Source organism: Rattus norvegicus, chromosome 2 (genome assembly GCF_021556685.1).
Source record: "Rattus norvegicus strain SHRSP/BbbUtx chromosome 2, alternate assembly SHRSP_T2T, whole genome shotgun sequence".
In the NCBI taxonomy this organism is placed as follows: Eukaryota; Metazoa; Chordata; class Mammalia; order Rodentia; family Muridae; genus Rattus; species Rattus norvegicus.
The window spans coordinates 179,943,930-179,949,633 of NC_141535.1; the positions used below are offsets into that span (position 1 = coordinate 179,943,930).

Here is a 5,704-nt window from a genome sequence, read left to right on the forward strand (position 1 = left end):
TAACCTGAAGCAGAACAAATAGCACACATAAGTTATAACAAAGAAAAGAAATATTGACTTTAATCAAGAAAAAGAACATAGGGCATCAGTGAGATCTTACTGAAACTGAAATGGGGGAACACCCACTGAATTACAGCACCAAATAGTGATGATTTCCAGGAAGAGGACATTTCACATTTGTAGGGCCCCAGTCCAGTTAGTCATACACTGATTTGCATTTTGCTAGGAAATTCTTGGACCTGCCCATTACCAGTCACTTCTTCTCCCACTGGACTGGCCTGTCAGACTTATAAAGTGATCCTTGGCGGCATGTCTGCAGACTCCTATTACTGAAGTCCTGTTCTAGTTTGGTGAACCTGGTGAGTGACATTTCTTGATTAGGTCTGTCTTTATGTTTTATTCATCTTTCTGAAATGAGTTTTTGGGAGTAAGTATCATGAACTTAGTTTTGATCTTGGGATGAAAGGTACATACCTAGTAGTAAAAAATTTAGCCATGGATGCAATAGACCACTGTGATAAGTGACCTTTCCTTTTATTTGATAGTTCGTTGAATGGAGTATATTTCTCTTTTATATGCATATTTTGATATAGATTGAAAGTCCATATACCTTGGCAGTTATTAGAGCCTGAGATTTTCCTGATCTGTCTTTTATTGTCCAACCTCAAAAAACCTGCTGGCAGATACACATAATGAGGGGGACAGAAACTGGTTTTGTGATTTCTCAGGGTATCAACACTTGTGGCTGCCTGTACTGAAGCTGATTCTTTGTGAATTCACGACGTGTTTCATTGAAACAAAATAATTCTGAAAAAAAAGCATGAGACAAAGAAGGATTTACCAAGACTACTCCAGGAGATGGAAATGCCAAGGGAAAAAAAATGGAAATGGCAGGAAATCCTAAAACAAGTGTTATAGAATAATGTTCATTTCTAGAGAGGGGGAGGGGTACCTGGTATTTCAAGTTTCAATCAGTCTTCTTTGAATTGATTAGCCCCTAACACTGTCATGAAATTGTTTTTAGACTCTGAGACTCCAGCACTATGTCTTACCAACAGCAGCAGTGCAAGCAGCCTTGCCAGCCTCCTCCTGTGTGCCCACCTCGAAAGTGCCCAGAGCCCTGCCCTCCCCCAAAGTGCCCTGAACCTTGTTTTGAGCCATGCCCCCCTCCCTCATACCAGCAGAAATGCCCTCCTGTACAACCACCTCCACCATGCCAACAGAAGTGCCCACCTAAGAGTAAGTGATGGCTTCAGAAGAATTCAGGACCAAGAATAAAGAAGGAATCCATCTAAATTACTTCCAGAGCAACACCTCCATCTGTCATGCACGCAAAGCATTCTTCTCCACATTTCACCCTTCATATGCCTGTGTTGTCCCCTTTCAGGGAAGATGTTTCCCTGAAGATGTCCTGCTTTTGCTCTCAAGTGGCTGCTGAGAGTGATCTGTTCTCAGTGGTACAGTGTCCCACATCCTCAGAGGGTAGAGCAGCTGCTGTCTAGTCTGTGTACTCAGAAGATGTTTTTCAAAAGTGTCAGTCACCTTAGTAATTGTGTTGTCTCTGTGATTTCATTTCCCAAATAAAGCACAGTCTGATTAATGGTATTCATGTGTCCCTTTCTGAAACACTCTATTACCTGCCTGACATGCTTATGTTCCTTTATTTGTATTCACTGATCCCAAGGTCATTCTCCAGCAATCAAGTTTTGACTGATATTGGACCATATCAAATTTTACATAGTGTTTGTTGATTTGCTTGAGAGACACATTCTTTCATTCTGCACAACTAAATGTCTCCTTGGTCACTTGCTAACGTAGAAGAGTATCTGGTATTTCAAAATGTGTGTGCCGCTTGCACATGCTTCTACATTCTCCTAACTCCCCCATATGTTTGCTCTTCATTGACCCCTTCCTCTGACCTAATAGTTACATATTTACATCAATTATCATAGTTATGTTTTTCTACATCTCTAATTTAAACAACTATGCCAACCTTATATTTTCAAATGTTCTTATATTTCTTAACATGATAAAATGCAGTTCATTCAGCTTTCTAAAAATAGCATATCATTGTTTGTTATTACTGACTATTATTTCTCTACATATACATGCCACATTTTTTAAAACCATTCATTCATTAGTAAGCGACTAGGTTTATTATTTATCTTGAATCTAAGGAGTAGTACTAACATACAGATAGGTATGCAGACATGTCTATTTTATGCACTATTGGACTTTTTAAATATGAACGTAAGTGATGATGTTGTTCATATAATATGAATCATATGATAGTTTTGCTTTAGTGTTATTTCTTTGGAAGACTCCACACTTATATCCATATATGTTGGGTTCATCTACTTTCACAGTCTGAGAATTTGCATCCCTTTTTGACCACTTTTCTGTCAGGTCCTGCTATTATGTTGATGGTTCTCTTCTTACACAGGTATGATGATTCTGGTATCATTTTTGTTTTTGTTTCATCACCTCTGCTACCTACCAGCTTCGTTTCACAGTCCATAAAAGCTTAAGAGTCATCTTCTCATCGTGCCTCACTGCTGCAGGTATTTTAAGAGCTCTTCTGGTTTCACAGGTAAACAAATCAGTGGTTCCCACGTTAATTTAGAATTGTCAATACTGAAGCTATTTAACGTTTATATTTATGTACTGAAATCACAGGTCAACTAAGGTCATGTCATGTGACAACTAAGTCCTTTCCTAGACTGACATGAAAATGTAAATGGAACTAAAAGCTGTTAACTTGTGGTAAATGGAGTTTAAACCACAGTTTCACTGCAACCACCATGGTTATCTGTTCAGCTACAAGAGCCTCGAGGACAAGTGTGAGTCTCCATGATTTTTAGGAGTCTTTGTTGGTTCACTCCCTCAAAGCACAGTCAGGTTCTTCAAGGTAGCTTTCCAAAAGGTAATATTGAGTGAAAGTTTTCATGGGAATGACTAAAACCATGAAGTTTTGTTTGTTTCTCCAATGATTCTTTAGTGACATTCCAGTATACTTTTTTTGAAATAGCATGTGGTGAATGCCAGGCATCTTGTCAATATAGAAAAAAATATTATAATGTCAAAGTGAGAAGAAGTCATCTACTCTCCTATGTCCCTGCTTGAGACAAACATATTTTATGGAACTAAAGAGCTGCATATCCACTTCTATCAAGGTATAGACTTACACATAGTGCAGAGAAACCTCTCTTATGGAAGCTGTTAGTGGAAGTTTTCTGTTTCCCCAAAATGGGCTGGTCAGTCACATCTTTAGGAGCAGTGCAAACTCACCTCTCGGTGTCCAGTATTGGTTTACTGTGCTTTATTATTTGATGTTTTGTTTCCACTCCACTATCACAGCATTTAGACTCATGTGGATGTTGAAGTCATTATTCTTCTAAGCACAGCAGTCCTGGTAAATATACAAACATGCAGAGACTCTGGCAGTATGAACAGGACCTGGACAGGTCTATGTCTAATGGGGTCCCAGTGTTGAGAGTGGAAATAGACACCCAGAAACTTAACCAAAAAGCTATCTCCAATTGATAACAACTTGGAAATGAACAATGCAATTTCTCTAGTACAGTCGTAATGGGTATACAAAGTATTCAAGTCCAGGACCCTTGGCCAGCTGTAGATGTCCAACACAAATAGAAGTCAAAAGAATTTGGGGATTTTTTCTTTTGTTAATCCACAGGTCCTTTGCTTATATATGTTTACAAATTTGTATTTGTTTTACATTTTTAATGACATTTCTGTATTTGTCCAATATGTGTGTTTCTATATCTCTGTGTGTTTCCTGTGGCTTTCCTTTGGGTCTTTGTTTTTCTGGTCATTTGCTTAGTGCTATTCATTTTCTTTGTTTTTAAATCTCATTTTGTTACCTTCTGTTTTACTTTGTAAATACCTGTGGTGGGAAGGTATAGAACATCTGGAATGAGTTGAGGAGTCAGAACCATAACCAGATAGTATTGCATGGAAACTGCCTATTTTCAAGAAGCTTAAAATAAAAATAAACAAACTACATCCCCCAAATCAAATAAAGTATTATTAAATGTAATAATTTACGGGTGAAGTGATTCTAGCCACAGAATCCGAGGTCTGCATAGAACCTCCTGTTTCTTGTTCTTATTTTTTGCATATGTTATTATACAATCTTGATTTTTTTCATGCAGTATTTTCTTAATGGAATAGTATATACTGCAGTAAAATATAAAGTTAAATGAAAACTCAAAAACATTTAATCTTGATGTTCAGTTCTATAATTTGATTCATAAAAAAAAACTTAGAAAACCGGGATCTCCAGGACAAGATAGAGACCTGGTAAAAGGAAGGTGCCCAAGAATCAATAGAGGTGACCTTAGCTGTGAATCATGACATTGAGGATATGGAACCTGAAGAGACTACTTCCTGTACCCAGGCAGGAAGCCCAGTGGAGTGATAGAGACACCAATCTACCCACAAACCTTTTTATCCAAAATTTAACCTGTCTAAATAAATTGCATGCACAGGGACAGAGTAGAGACTGAGAGAGTTGCTAATAAATAAGTGGTCCACCTTGAGACCTATCTCATGAGCATGCACTAGTCTCTGACACTAGTTTATTATTGGATATTTTAAAATTTGCATTTCCTGATCAAAGAAGCTTCTCCTTGCTGTAGATTATTAACACAGAGACCATCAAATTATCATGGTACAGAGAAAAAGGGAAGAAAGGCACAGAGGGTACATAGGAGAGATGTTGGGGGATATCTCTATGGTAATACTACTGATCCAGGAACATGAGAGATCTTTCTATCTTCTGATATCTTCTTCCATTTATTTCTTCAAAGAGTTAAAATTCTTACCATAGAGGTCTTTTATTTGCTTGTATAAAATATTGTATATTATTTTGAAGGTTGTTATTGCTGATTTTCTCAAAGTAACAGCACTTGGTTTTGTTGATTCTTCATGGTTTTTGTTTGTTTGTTTGTTTGGTTGGTTGGTTGTTTCTAATTGACTAAGTTCAGCCCTGAGTCTATTTCCTGTTGCTTATTCCTCTTGTGTGTGTTTACTTCCTTTTGTTCTAGAACTTTCAGGTGTGCTGTTGCATTCCTCGTATAAATCTCTCCAGCTTCTTTATGAAGGCACTTAGTGCTATGGATTTTCCTTTTGTCATTGCTTTCATCATCTCATAAATTTGCATATTTTATGCCTTCATTTTCATTGCATTCTAAAAAGGCTTTCTTTATTTCTTCCCTGACCAAGTGACCACTGAGTAGATAGGTCCATAACTATGTTCTGTTTCCATGAGTATAGGGGGCTTCTGTTGTTTCTGTTATTATTGAAGACCATATTTAATCCATGATTGTCTGATAGGGTGAAGGTATTTTTTCAATCTTGTATCTACTGAAGCTTGCTATGAGTCAGATTATATGGTCAGTTTTAGAAAAAGCTCTCTGAGGTGCTGAGAAGAAGGTATATTCTTTTGGTTTTGTGTGAAAGGAGCTATAGAAATCTTTCAGATCCATTTGGTTCATAACATGTTAGCGTCATTATTTGTTTATTTTCTGTGTTGATTACCTGTCAATTGTTGCTAGTGGGGTGTTGAAGATCCCCATTATTATATATGGTTCAATGTATAATTTTAGATTTAGTAAATTTTCTTTCACAAATGAGGATGCCTCTGCATTTGGAGACTAGAAGTTCAGAATTCTGATATCAACTT

The 5,704-nt window shown here is 37.2% G+C and overlaps 1 long non-coding RNA gene across 1 annotated transcript; it reads left to right on the forward strand.

The window, feature by feature from the left end:
- Positions 1-273: 273 nt before the first annotated feature.
- LOC103691627 (small proline-rich protein 2E-like) lies at positions 274-1,598 on the forward strand. The gene is made up of 2 exons (XR_015678142.1): positions 274-359; positions 1,025-1,598. It is a non-coding gene; the product is annotated as a small proline-rich protein 2E-like (long non-coding RNA).
- Positions 1,599-5,704: the final 4,106 nt, after the last annotated feature.